The sequence below is a fragment of the Haemaphysalis longicornis genome, unplaced genomic scaffold (assembly GCF_048455015.1).
Source record: "Haemaphysalis longicornis isolate Haplotype H1 unplaced genomic scaffold, Haemaphysalis longicornis Haplotype H1 scaffold_1, whole genome shotgun sequence".
Lineage (NCBI taxonomy): Eukaryota > Metazoa > Arthropoda > Arachnida > Ixodida > Ixodidae > Haemaphysalis > Haemaphysalis longicornis.
In genome coordinates this window covers 356,624,032-356,639,252 of record NW_027526203.1, presented here as the reverse complement: position 1 = coordinate 356,639,252, position 15,221 = coordinate 356,624,032, and the positions used below count along the sequence as shown (strand labels likewise).

At 47.7% G+C, this 15,221-nt stretch overlaps 1 non-coding gene across 1 annotated transcript; it reads right to left on the bottom strand.

Annotated features, from left to right (window-relative positions):
- Positions 1-8,087: 8,087 nt before the first annotated feature.
- Positions 8,088-8,159, bottom strand: Trnal-uaa (transfer RNA leucine (anticodon UAA)). The gene has a single exon. It is a non-coding gene; the product is annotated as a tRNA-Leu (tRNA).
- Positions 8,160-15,221: the final 7,062 nt, after the last annotated feature.

Here is a 15,221-nt window from a genome sequence, read left to right as displayed (position 1 = left end):
ATGCCTTTGTGGCTCAGCTTATTGTAATGAATACACAACAAGCAGAGAACAAAGTTTAACAGTAAGACGACAAAAACAATGACAAGAATATAGAGACAAATGATAAGACAAGCATGATGAGTAAACAGTTTCAAAAACAGGCAACTATGTTAGTTAAACAGAACCACAGAGGAACCAAATTTCAGCAATAAAAAAAAAGAAAAACGAACGACAGAGATATCATAGATGTTTAACATACTGTGTTCAGCAGCGCAGTACGGTAAATTGTAAAGGAGCTTTGAAAGATGTCAAGGCGTTCAGAGAAGCGGTTGTAGCAATTCTGTATTCTGCGCACAGGAGAATGATTGGAGTTGCGCGCAGCGGTCAAGAAAGGGCGATGCGACCTGGTGGGCCTCTGTGGAACACTAAACTCTAAACAGTTAAGCAGGTCTGCGCAAGAAAGGTCACCATGAACAATTTTGTGAAGAAATGTAAGGTCTGCACGCATACGTCTGCAGGTCAACGAAGGAATGGAAGGAACTATGGGTAAGTCAGAATCAGGACCCGGACTGTGATTGTGATGACGGTGCTTAAATATGGATAAAAACTTCTTCTGCACACGTTCTATTAATTCACTACTAGATTTGGAGATGCTGTTCCAGGCAACAGAAGCATATTCTAACTGGGGGATACATATTGCATAGTATAGCATTAGAAATGGATCTGGAGAAGAGAATTCCTTTGTAATCCGACACACATTTCCAAGACTTCGGAGCGCTCGCCGGGTGATGAGCCTAATATGTGAAGAAAAAGAGAGGGTACTGTCGAAAAGAACCCCGAGGTCCCTAATCTCCTCAACCCTTTGCAAAGGAGCTCCCGCTATACTGTAGGAGAACAGTAGACGATGGGTTTTCCGGCTGTACGTGACAACCTTTGTTTTAGCTGGATTTAAAATTAGACAGTTTTTGCTGCACCAGACTGATAATTCTGACACATCCCTCTGCAAGGCACAGCAGTCCTGAAAACTGCTAATGTGCCTAAATAGTTTGACATCATCAGCATAGAGAAGAAATGAAGATTTTGTTAACACTGTTGACACATTATTGATAAAGATAGAAAACAATAGTGGACCCAGCACAGAACCCTGAGGTACACCACTCGTTGCAGTGTAAACACTAGACCTTATGAAGTTTACATCTACGTAAAAGGACCGGTCAAGGAGATAGTTGGACAACAAGGCAACAAGACTTGCATCAACACCGGACATAGTAAGCTTGTTAATTAATAATTTATGGTTCACTACATCAAACGCCTTACTGAGGTCAAAATAAATAACATCCAGCTGGCCGTTTTCACAAACTGCAGCCGAAGCCTGAGTCATGAAGCTTGCAAGATTTGTAACCGTCGATCGACCCGAGAAAAAGCCGTGCTGATTTGGTATCAGAACGTTCTTGACGCAGGCAGCAAGAACGTTGTGCAGAGCTGACTCAAAGAGTTTTGAGGCGACACAAAGGAGTGAGATTGGGCGATAGTTGGTAACGGCTGACTTATCACCAGACTTAAATATTGGAAAAATTCGAGCAATCTTCCATGCACGAGTAAATTTGCCGAAAAGCAAACAGTTATTATAAATGGAAGTTAAGACAGGCACAAAAATGTTGCCATAAGCCTTCATGAGGGCTGCTGGAATTCCGTCTGCACCACAGGAAAATGACGGTTTCATCCGTTTAAGGCTATCATTGACAAGTTTTTCATCGAACATAAGTGTACTAAAATTAGACATATTATTAAACGATAGGCGTTCGTCGTGACCATCTGGCAGTTGAAAGACAGAATGAAAGTACTGAGCAAAGCTCGTGGCGACATCCTCAACCTGTTCCCCATCGGAATTAAGCAGGCTAATGTGTTCTTTAGACGCCTTAGAACGGCCGCGTACATACCTCCAGAAGTCAGCCGGTTTCTGAGACGCAGAAGCCTCTAACGACTCTATATACAGCTGGTGGTCACGCCGGTAGAGGCTTTTACAAAGTGAGCGATACCGACTAAACTCCGCTTTCCAGTTGTCAAGCCCAGAGCGCTTGGCCTTTTTGTGGGCGCTGTCCTTAAGTTTAAGCGAACTTCGAAGTTCTTTAGAGAACCAGTGGGGAAATTTGGAATGAACAGGCTTATAACAAGGGATGTACTTTTCCATGCCACTCCTGACAATTTCGGTAAAACGTCGAACCTGTTCGTCAACATCATTGAGATCAAAAACACTAGACCATTCAGCAGATGAATAAAAGTGATAGAGCCCAACATAATCTCCACGCTTGAAAGCATATCGCGGGACTGCACAATCGTCAACACCACCATAGCAATGCTGGGCTGCGACAGAGATAGAGACAATAAGAGGGGGGTGAAACTTGTCGGGGCGTACAAGAGATATTTCGGAGGCACACACTTGTACGTTTTTCAAGTTCGAGAAGCACACATCTAGGACATTACCACAGAAGTTTTCTATGTGGCAGAACTGCTGCAAGGAGGTGAATGATTGAAAATCTAATAACATGGTGCATTTCTGCGCTGCATAATGGTTTTTATGCTGAAATGCAAGACTGTTCCAGTGAATACCTGGGGTGTTGAAGTCCCCAAGTATAATTAGCTTATGGTTGGAGTGTGAATTGGAAACATTTTCAATAGATGTGAGCTTTAGATTATATTCAGCAGGTAAAATATCCGGGGTTATATAGAATGCACCGATGAGCAGCTTCTCGCCCCTCTTGAGGCCTACCTCAAGCCAGACTGATTCCTCAGTCTCGAGGTCTGCACGCCGCACGCATTGCAGTGAGCGATCGATGGCAATGAGAACACCGCCACCCTTTTGCTTAGGCCCAGTTAACTTTCTGTCACTTCTAAAAATTTCATAGGTCGGAGGAAAATAGTCGGAAGATGAGATATCATCGCAAAGCCAAGTTTCAGTAATAACAATAGTAGAAAACTTGGAGCGCACAACATTTCTAAAAAATTCGGAGGACTTAGTACGTAGACCCCGAGCATTTTGATAATAGATGTCGAGAGTGTCGTTCTTACTGGTCATTCTCAGAAGTTTCACAGTTTCATAATAATAATCAATCAATCAATCAATCAATCAATCAATCAATCAATCAACCTTTACTTTTGGTGCCCAGGAACAACCCTACGGTCTTGGTACTGGTACACCATATACAAGCATTCATAAAAACAAACTAAAATCAAGACAACACAACACAGAAAACCGTATATATGAAAGAAACAATAAGATAAAAATAGTTACAGAGATCCCAGAAAGCAAAACAGCAAAACAGCAAAAAAAAAAAAAGGAAGCCTAGTGTTAGAAGCCATGACACCCGGCCAGCAAAACGTTGAAGGCACGTGAAAAATTGAAAATACACAAGCAAATACTCAATGCACATGACGGAGATAGATTATACACATAAAACAAAGGTTTTGTAACAAAATAATAATAATAATAATAATAATAATAATAATAATAATAATAATAATAATAATAATAATAATCATCATCATCATCATCATCATTAGCCTGTTCAGGTCCACTGCAGGACGAAGACCTCTCCCACTGACCTCCAATCACTCGTGTCCTGCGTTACTCGAGTACAGAGTTTACTCCCGAAGTTCCGTGTTTTATCCCTCCATCAGGTTATTGGCTCTCCCCTTCTTCTAGACCCATCTCTTGATATCCACTCTGTTACCCTAATTGTCCACCGGATGTCGGTTCGTCTCACTACATGGCCAGCCCAAGTCCATTTCTTTTTCTTTATTTGAACTATATCATCAACTCTAGCTTGTTCTCTGATCCGGGTAACTCGTGTGCTACTATTGTTCGTTCCAGGGCCTGTTGAGCCGACCTAAGTTTGCTTTTTTTTTTAATTTGCGATAGAAGGCCCGTTGGCATAAAAATAACTTATTTACAAGTATAGATGGGCACCCGTTTCTCGAAGGAAGTCAAGAAGGGAGCGGTGGTGGGGCCCCCAGAACCACCGCTGGAGGTGGGGGGGGGGTCTTCCAGGATGGAGGCCTGTGCCTCTCAAGTGTCGCTTTCTGGCTGAGTCCAGTGAAGGACACGTCCATATTAGATGGTCCGCATCAGTTTGTTCGGCCGGAGCTGTGCATAAGGGGCAGGTGTCATCGAACGGGGCATGGTAGCGTGGAGGCCACGCTCGGGTCACAGCAGGTGAAAGCGCCACTCCAACGCGAAGTCTGCGCAGCAAAACCTCTTCCCAGCGAGCAAGTCTATCGGGGAGGTCCGTTCCACACGGTGGGATGAGGGCACGTGTGGCGCGACGCAGATCTTCCTTCCGTTGGAGAGTTTGCTTTCTAGTTGTTTAGTAAGGCGTTAAGTTTCAGCTCCGTATGTCATAACCGGCGGTACGCTCGGGTTGTAGATTTCTCTTTTGAGTGAGACAGATAGCTTACGTTTCATTATTTGGGTGTGCTCGCCGAGTGCTCCCCTATCCATAGCTATTCTGCTCCGGATTTCTCTCTTGTGGTTGGGGCCAGCACTAACCATCTGTCCGAGATAGTTATATTCTTCTATTTCTTCTAGCATTAGGTTTCCTAGGCCGAAGAGGACGTTTTTGGCATGCTTATTCCTCATTACTGTAGTTTATTCGTATTTATTTTTAGCTCCACGGCCGTGATTTCTAATTAAGGTTCCTCAAGCATTGTTTGCATGCGTTCTGCAGTCTCACTCAGCAAGACTATGTCGTCCACAAACCTCGAATGGCTCAAGTATTTCCCGTTTATCTTTAGTCCCATGTTTTCCCAGTCAAGCATTCTAAATACCACCTCCTGACATGCTGGTAATGGTTTTGGCGAGATCGTATCTTGCTGTCTTACTCCCTTTCAGGTCGGAAATTTAACGCTTTGTTTGTGGAGGGTTATCCTACCCGTGCATTCCTTATGACTTCTAGAAGTCTTATATTAGTTTTTTTTATTCCCTGTTCTTTTAGTGCTTCTAGCACGAGCGCGGTGAATACGGAGTCAAAGGCTTTCTCATAATCTATGAATGCCACATAAAGGGGTTTAATCAACTCTGTGGATTTTCCATCACTTGACATGGATGTGATCCATGGTTGAGTACCCTTTCCTAAACCCAGCCAGCTCTCTGGGTTGTTGGGAATCCAGGCTGTCACATATGCAGCTAACTATAACTTTTGTAAACAGCTTGTAAACAACGGAGAGTAGGCTTATGGGTCTGCATATCCATGACGTCCTTGGGATCTCCGTTCTTATGAATTAGAGAAATGTTGACTTTTTTCCAGGCTATGGGCACTTTTTAGGTCTTCAAGCATTCCGAAAATAGTACAGCAAGCTTTTCCAGTACAATATTCCTCCCTCTTTCAAAAGATTCGCGGTTATGCCGTCGTCACCTGCAGCTTTTCCTCTTTTCATGTCTACCTCCTCTTTAGTTACTAGTGGGACATAGCAAGTTGAGCTTTTACTCTCAGTAGTTTTCCCTCGTCTAACGTCGCTGGCATACAGCCTGGTGTAGAATCGTTCCGCTACCTTTATTATCTTGTCCAAGTTGTGCATTATGTTAGTCTGCTCGACTCTGAGTGCGTACATTGTCTTTGCCGATGGCTAGCTTTCTCTTAGTTGCTTTCAAGCTTCACCCTGTTTTCAGCGTTTCCTTGATCGCTGCCTTCTTATATGCACAAATTTCGTTTGTTTTACCTCTGTCAATCCGATCCGCCGTACTTGACACTTTCATGTTCTTACATTTGGCAATTAGTTCCCTCGCTTTCTTAGTTTTCTAGTTTGTTCCCTACATGTTACTTCTCCCACAGCTGCTGCTGCTGATGCACTAGTGCCAATATTAGGTTCTCTTTTAACTTGTCTATACTGACCTCGTTCTGCTTGTTCAAAAGTGCGACTTTGTTTCGGAGAGTTATTTTAAACTCCTGCAGTCTGGCTCTGACTGACTCCATGCGGGGTTTATCAGTTTTCACGAGTTTCCTTCTTTCTCTTTTGTGATCCAGTCGTAGCTTTCATTTAACCATCCTATGATCGCTGTTCCGAATCTTACTTAGCACATCTACGTCTTGCACGAAACCTCGGTTTTCACTTAAAATGAAGGAAGTTTCGTTTTTGTTGTTGTTGTTCCATCGGGATTTTTCCTTGTTCATTTCCTATTCTTTCGTTTGTAAAAGAAGGTGTTCATCAACCTCAGGTTATTTCTCTCTGCAAATCCCACCAGTGTATACCCTCGACCGTTGTCCTTGTCTATTCTGAAATTTTCCGCTGCTTTTGCTGCTTACCGACCTTTGCGTTAGTCCCCCGCCAGAATCGTTAACTGCGTTGTTGCCTTCATTATTGCTGATTGGATTGCACAGAGTGGAATGCGCCGGTAAACAAAATCTGTGGCGTTGTCTGTAGGTTGTGACAGCATTGATTTATAGTGTATTTACTGGTAAGTGTTTTTATTGGAGTTCTTTTGGTGTTTTTTAGGTTTATGCACTGCAGTTTTTTTATTTACATTTTGTGTGTTATACTTATATTCTTGTAGTTATGACAACATCTACCGTTGTTTAAATGTTACATCGGTGTTTAGGGATATTGTGAAATAAATAAATAAATAAATAATCTTACAGCTGCACGCTGTCAATTCACTTACCACTGATATATATATATATATATATATATATATATATATATATATATAAAGAAAGAAAGAAATGCCGGCAGTCTACAACGCCAAAGAAGGCATAGGGGAATGGTTGGCCTATTTTTTACCGTTAGTGACGTTAAATTTTGTATTATTAATTACGTGAGAAAGAAAGAAAAATTCCCGCGCCTTCCCGCGAGGGGAACACGAGTAAATGCGGAGCATTGGGGCCTCAGTACTGATTGAAGGCAGTGTTGCTTCCATCGCTTCTTCCGTGATGCTGGAGTAGCAGACACCAGGGGCCGAATTCTCTAAAAAACAGGCGTCGCTTTGAAACGACGGGGCAGTGCCATGCAAATGCATGTGTTCTGGGGTTGGGGCCGTCGCTTTGGGGCGGCGGGCTGGGGCAATCACCGCAGAAAAGCGCCGTGGCAAGGGCTCGAAGTGACACCCACTGCCCCCTCGTCGCTTCACTTGTCGCTTCGCGCCCTTGCCACAGCGCCCTTGCCTTCGCGCCCTTGCCACAGCGCTTTTCTGCGCTGATTGCCCCAGCCCGCCGCCCCAAAGCGACGGCCCCAACCCCAGAACACATGCATTTGCATGGCACTGCCCCGTCGTTTCAAAGCGACGCCTCGTCGTTTTAGAGAATTCGGCCCCAGTAAACGTGGGCACGAGCGTCAACCAAGGAAGGAAGGAGCAACGCAGTGACTGAAACACGAGCGACCGCTAGCCGCTATATCTGCAGCGCGCGCAGTAGAGGGAGAGCAGTACGGGGGGGAGAGTGCGCATGCGCAAGCAGCGCGCGCCCTTCCACGCCCCACCACGCTGCTATCACGCACCTGTTACGCCGAGACCGCGACGGAGCGAACGGGCTGACTACGACGCATGCGCGCGCCAGCTGCTGTTGAGGGAGAGGAGGGAAGGAGAGGCGCACCTGCTGCGGACGCGGAACTGTTGACACCGTCCGACGCAGGAACAGGCGAGGCTAAGAAATGCTCTGCATTTAAAACACGCGCCCAGAGTGGGGACCGAACCCACGCCTTTCGATTAGATCTCGAATGCCTTACCAATTCGGCATTCGAGATCTAATCGAAAGGGGTGGGTTCGGTCCCCACTCTGGGCGCGTGTTTTTCTTTCTTTCTCACGTAATTAATAATAAAAAATTTAACGTCACGAACGGTAAAAAATAGTCTAACCATTCCCCTATGCCTTCTTTGGCGTTGTAGACTGCCGGCATTTCTTTCTGTATTTCCTAACGAGCCCCTCATTTCCAAACCCTATATATATATATATATATATATATATATATATATATATATATATATATATATATATATATACAGAAAGATAGGTCGGAAGTCTACAACGCCAAAGGAGGCATAGGGGTGTTGTTGGGCTCTTTTTTTACTACGGTTAGTGAAGTTAACATTCCTAACGTACGTAAGAAAGATAAAAAAACCCGCGCCCAGAGTGGGGAACGTACCCACGCCTTTCGATTTTATCTCGAATGCCTTACCAATTCGGCTATCTGGGCGAGTGTGTTCTCCGTCACGTTCTGGGATATTTATATTTACTAGAACTACCTGACGCCTGAGGGTGGTAGCCAGCTTTCTTACGGTAGCTTTCTATGGTAGCTTTCTTACGTACGTTAGGAAATGTTAACTTCACTAACCGTAGTAAAAAAATAGACCAACAACACCCCTCTGCCTCCTTTGGCATTGTAGACTGCCGACCTATCGTTCTGTATTTCGTCAACGAGCCCCTCATTTCCTAACTATATTATTCTGCGAAAGCCTAGCGAGGATCTCGGTTCTGGCAGCCTTGATGCCAAGGTAGCATAAGAGGGCTTCCCTCCAGCTACCCGCTCATGACAGGCTGCAGACATTCGAGTCACGCCCCGGGGGTTGAAAAGAAGGTACCCTTCTCCCCGTGTAGTCAGAGTGGCGCTGGCTACCACCCTCATGCGTCAGATACAGTCCTAGTAAATATAAATACTACAGAAAGTAAAAGGAGAACACAGTCGCCCAGATAGCCGAATTGGTATGGCATTCGAGATCAAATCGAAAGGCGTGGGTTCGGTCCCCACTCTGGGCGCGTGTTTCTTCCTTTCTTCCTTTCTCTGTTTCTTTCTTTCTTTCTTTCTGTCTTTCTTTCTTTATAACTTTCTTACTTAGGTCAGGAAATGTTAACTTCACTAACCGTAGTAAAAAAAAGAGCCCAACAACACCCCTATGCCTCCTTTGGCGTCGTAGACTGCCGACCTATCTTTCTGTATTTCCTCAACGAGCCCCTCATTTCCTAACTATATATATATATTCTAAGGTATATATATTTTCTAATATATCCTGCGAAGAAGAAAGGTCCACCTCTCGAAACTATTGGGAACAATAAAACCCTTGTTCAGTGTTCTCCAAGTGTCTGCACCCAAGTTTTAACATATATATATATAAATATATATATATATATATATATATATATATATATATATATATATATATATATATATATATTGTAAGGCCGATGGTAGGCGAAGGCAGACCAGTACGCGCAAACCGCTTTATTCGCAGACCGAGCTGCAAGGCGGCAAGATGGCGACCGAACCAGGTTACCGATGATGATAGTTCGAGAAGGTAGAAGAATCGGTGATGATGAGTATATTCAGAGATGAAGAAGCCGTGGCCATAACCGGGCGCTAGTGATGATTGCCTTCCACTGGGACATTGCATTCAGCGCTCCGAACTTCCAAAAACGAGGCTACCACTGGTCTTACACTATTTCCCCCCCCCCCCCCCCCGGGGTGGGAGCGGCCGCCTGGTCGCGTTTTACTGCGGATTACGCCGGTGGAAAGCCTTGAGGCGGGAAACGTGGACAATCTCCGTGCCACGATGACGGCGGTCCGAACTTCCACAAACGGGGGTGACGCGATAGTTCACCGGAGAGGTAGCCTCAAGAACCTTGTAAGGACCAAGGAACCGGTGTAGGAATTTTTCGCAGAGGCCTGGAGAGCGAACCGGTGTCCAGACCAAGACTTCGTCACCAGGTCGGAAAGAAACGGACCGGCGAACAGCGTCGTAGCGTTCTTTGCGGTCTTGTTGGCTTGCTTCTGTGCGCATGCGAGCCAGTCGCCGACAGTGGTCCATCCGAGACACGAATTGTTCCGGGAACGATGCAGAAGCGGACACAGGAGCGGTAAAGAAACAGGTATCAAGCACGTGCGATGGATGACGGCCGTAGACAAGGTAGAAAGGCGCGTACCCTGTAGTGGTTTGAACTACCGTGTTATAGGCAAAGGTGACTGAAGGTAATATAGTGTCCCAATTTCGGTGGTCAGGGCGTATGTACATTGATATCATGTCAGAGAGCGTGCGGTGAAAACGTTCGGTGAGCCCGTTCGTTTGTGGATGGTAGCTTGATGTCATTTTGTGGGCGGTATTAGAGGCACGAAGCACTTCGGCAAGGATCTCAGATAGAAACATCTTCCCGCGGTCACTTGACAGTACGCGAGGGGCTCCATGTCGTAGCAGTATGTTTCTCAAAAAGAAGGCAGCGACGTCGCCAGCGCTAGCCGAGGGAAGTGGCGCTGTCTCCGCGTAGCGAGTCAAGTGATCAACGGCCATGGCGATCCAGCGGTGACCAGTGGACGTCGTCGGTAAGGGCCCATACAAATCAATACCGACCACTTCAAATGGCGTAGTTGGACACGGAACAGGCTGGAGGAGACCGACAGGGGTTGCCGTAGAGCGTTTTCGGTGCTGACAGGGTGAACAAGATGCGACGTATTTCACCACACTGGTCGAGAGTCCTGGCCAAAAGAAGCGACTTCGAATGCGGTCGTACGTCTTTTGAAAGCCAAGGTGGCCGGCGGTGGCGTCGTCATGAAAAGCTTGCAAGACGCGACTCCGGAGAAAACGAGGCACAACTGGGACCCATGTGGCGCCATTTCGGTGGTGGTTTCTGCGATACAGTGCACCGTCTATGAGCTGGAACTGCCGCAGTTGGCGACGTAGGCGGCTATTCGGTGGACGTGTCGAACCAGCGAGTTGATCCATTATTTTCCGGCAGTAACTGTCTGCTCGTTGATGATCGACCAAGTCGCGGCGGTCGTCAGCCGGTGCATAGTCGACAGGTGCAACTGATGAAGGCGGTGTATGAGAAAGTGACGCCATGTCGTTTGAAGACGGCATCAGCGGGCACCGCGAGAGTGCGTCTGCGTCTACATGCTTGAGTCCGGACTTGTAGGTAACCGTAAAGTCGTACTCTTGCAATCGCAGAATCCAGCGTCCCAGGCGTTCCGACAAGTTTTTCAATGAAGACAGCCAGCACAGAGCGTGATGGTCTGTGACGACGGTGAAATGTCGGCCGTAGAGATATGGCCGAAACTTTTGCACAGACCACACAAGGGCCAGACACTCCTGTTCCGTTATCGTATAATTCTTCTCCGCTCGTGTTAGAGAGCGGCTGGCGTAAGCAACAACCCTCTCACGGTGGTGAACATCGCGCTGCAACAGAACGGCGCCAATGCCATGCCCACTAGCGTCGGTGTGGAGGATCGCCGGTCTCGAGTCACCAAAGTGGCATAATACAGGTGCGGAAGTAAGCGCTTGCTTGAGGTCTTGGAACGCCTTTTCGCAGCCATCACTCCAGTCGAAGGGGGTATCACAAGTTAATAGCTGGTTCAGAGGTGCAGCGAGAGTAGCAAAATTGCGGACAAAACGGCGAAAATAGGACGCCAGGCCGAGAAAACTACGCAGCGCCTTTTGTTGCTGAGGTCGAGGAAAATCGGCTACAGCAGAAATTTTGTCTGGGTCGGGGCGTATGCCATCTTTGCTGACGACGTGACCAAGAACCTTTATCGATTTGGTAGCAAAACGACATTTCTTGGTGTTCAGGGTCAGACCAACCTTTGCCAGGCAAGTCAACACCTCGTCCAGACGCTGCAGATGTTCCGCGAAACTTGACGAAAAGATGACGATGTCGTCAAGGTAACACAGGCATGTTTTCCATTTAAGGCCGCGAAGGACCGTATCTATCATGCGCTCGAATGTGGCTGGGGCGTTGCATAAGCCAAAAGGCATTACGTTAAATTCGTACAAGCCGTCTGGAGTCGCAAACGCCGTTTTCTCTTTGTCAGACTCGCGCATGGGGATCTGCCAGTATCCAGATCGCAGGTCCAGACTAGAGAAGTATTCAGCCCCTTGTAGACGGTCCAGTGCGTCATCTATGCGCGGCATCAGATATACATCCTTCCGGGTAATCTTATTCAAAGCCCGATAGTCCACGCAAAAGCGTACGGAACCGTCTTTTTTTCTCACCAGAACAACAGGAGAAGACCACGGGCTCGAGGAAGGTCGAATAACGTTTCGTTGAAGCATGTCCGCGACGTTTTCTTCGATGACTTTCCGTTCCGACGACGACACACGGTACGGGCGACGGCGAACAATGTGAGTCCCATCTGTCTCAATACGATGCTCTGCCACAGACGTCTGTCCAAGGTTGGCGGAAATGCAGTCAAATGAGTTTTTGTGTTTTTCGAGCAGCTCAAGTAGGAGTCTCGTTTCGAACACCGTGAGGTCTTCGCTAATCGTGGCTGCCAGGGTGGGACGTGAGGGGCCGGAATCTGAAGACAGGGGAACGGAAGACACAGAGCAGAGGGGAGCCAGAGACAGATTGTCATCAGCCACAACGGAAGCGAGCGTGGTGCCTTCAGGGAGGAGTACTGTCTCAGAAGTGGAATTTGTAGCGACGAGCGGCGCAGACCCACGTGCAAAACGGACAAAACAGGTCGCGATAATGATTCCTTGGGGAATAAAACGCGCAGACGGAACGATTAACGCATCACCATCACGAATTTGGGTTGAGTGAACTGAAAGGATTGTATCGTGGCCCGGGTATAAAACGTAATCGGCACTTGCTGTCAAATTCAGTTGTGGCTTTTCTTCCAGAATGTTGGTGTCCTCCGTATCTGCGAGTTCAATTTGCGGTTGCTGGCACGAAATGACGGCGGATGCGGATGACAAAAAGTCCCAGCCCAAGATAAGGTGATGCGCACACGGGGACAACACTGCACACTGAACGTGATGACGAAGTTGACCGACTGAAATTCGTACCGTGCACTGTCCGGATGGCTTGATCGTGCTGCTATTGGCGCCATGCAAAGAAGGTCCACTGTAGGGTGTTCGGACCTTGCGTAGTCGTGCACACAATTCCATGCTTATCACCGAAATACTGGCACCAGTGTCAATAAGGGCATCTACACAAACACCTTCAACCAAAACTGACAACATGTTCGATGGACGCTCCGGAGGCATTGTAAGTTTCCCACGTGATGCAGTTTCCCCTCCCGAAACTGGATTAACTAGTTTTCCGAGTGCTGGTCGGTGACGTAGGTCGCAGGCCGAAGGGGGGGCAGCGCCGGACGGCCTGGCGATGGTGAGCGGCGTCGCGTATCGCGCGGCCTACGAGGAAGGTCGGTTGGTGGCTCGGGTGGCGATGGTGAACGGCGTGAGAAAGACGGCTGCGTACGCTGCACGTAGTCGAAGTAATTCGGGCGTACATAATCGCGTTCGTAGGCTGCGTAGCCGCGTCGTTCGTCACGTTGGCGCCTTCGACAAAATCGGGAGATGTGGCCCCGGATGCCACAATAATAGCATACTGGCCGGCCAACGTTGGGATCGAGGTGTCGCGGGATATAAGTCGGCGTGGTTTGCAACCGAGGCATGGCGGCCACATAGCCGGGCGGGGCCTGTGTCGTAATAGGAGTGAGCGGTAGAGGATGCCGACCAGCCACATCCGAGTAAGATGGCGTTGCCACAGAAACAGGTTGGGTGGGAGGCGGAAGTACGGGCATAGCCGCGAGCTCCTCCTTAACGATATCCCGTAGGCCAGGCACAGAAGGAGCTTCGCGAACACAGTCTGTGCACTGAGACATATTGGCGTGCATCTCCTCGCGAATTATAGAGCGTATCAACGCACGCAGGTCTTGATTTCCCAGATGGTGGGTAGGAGCCGTGTCTTGACGAAGGCGGATTGACTGTAGTTCGTCGAGACGCTTACAAGTGGAGATCACGTGCGAGACGGTTGTGGGGTTCTGCGTTGCCAGTGTGGTGAACGCGAACTCGCCGATTCCTTTCAGGACGTGGCGTACACGGTCAGCTTCCGGCATGTTATTGTCGGCGCGACGACACAGCGCCAGAACGTCCTCGATGTATGAGGTGTACGTTTCATGCGCATGTTGCACACGGGTCTCGAGTTTCTTTTTCGCGCTGTCGCTCCGAGCTTTAGAAGAGCCGAAAATCCGGCGGAACTGAGCAACGACATCGGCCCAGTCGGTTATGGTATGCCGGTTATTTAAATACCACGTCTCGGCAACCTTGGTCAAGGAGAACGGAACATATTGCCGCTTGAGGTTATCGTCCCAGCGGTTGAATGCGCTCACCCTGTCGTAGTTGTCCAGCCACTCGTCGCCATCATCGTCACGAAGGCCAGCGAAGAAAGGAGGGTCACGCTGGGGGCTGGTTATGATACACTGGGGGGTCGGTGGAGCCGTGGCGTTCGCCGATTCCAGCGTCATCGCTGTAGTGTCCAGCATTAGGCGGCGACCCGAGCGGAGCTCCAGTGGGGCAGCTTGAGAGGTGGATTACGGGACCGAAACGCACCTTCCTCCACTTGTAAGGCCGATGGTAGGCGAAGACAGACCAGTACGCGCAAACCGCTTTATTCGCAGACCGAGCTGCAAGGCGACAAGATGGCGACCGAACCAGGTTACCGATGATGATAGTTCGAGAAGGTAGAAGAATCGGTGGTGATGAGTATATACAGAGATGAAGAAGCCGTGGCCGCAACCGGGCGCTAGTGATGATTGCCTTCCACTGGGACATTGCATTCAGCGCTCCGAACTTCCAAAAACGAGGCTACCACTGGTCTTACAATATATATAAATATATATATATATATATATATATATATATATATATATATATATATATATATATATATATATATATATATATATATATATATAGCGCATCAGAATAGGAAATGAGGGGCTCGTTTAAATAAGACAGAAATAAGGGTTGGCAGTCAAGAAAACCTCGGAAAGCAAAGGGGCGGATATGGTAGGTCATTGAAACAGATAAAGAATTTGGAAAGAAAGAAACTGGAGAAAAAATGCCCGCCAGGTGGGATCCGAACCCACGACCTCCAGAATACCGGTATGGTGCGATAACCACTACGCTACCGGCGGGGCTAGTTTTCCCCTCCACTTTCTGGGGTATTTATGTCAATGAAATTTTTTCCTGTGCTTGGGGTTGGTAGCCAGCGCCACTCCGACTTCTCGGGGTGAAGGGGACCTTCTTTTTAACTCCCGGGCCGTGACTCGAGTGTCTACGACACGTCGAGAGAGGTCGACCAGCGTTGAACCCTCTTAAGCTCCCTATGGCACCAAGACTGCCAGAACAGAGGCCCTCGCTATGCATGTAGCGAATCAGAATAGGAAATGAGGGGCTCGTTGAAATAAGACAGAAATAAGGGTTGGCAGTCTTGACTGCCAACCCTTATTTCTGTCTTATTTTCTTTCTCAGTGCTTGTTTCACGCGAC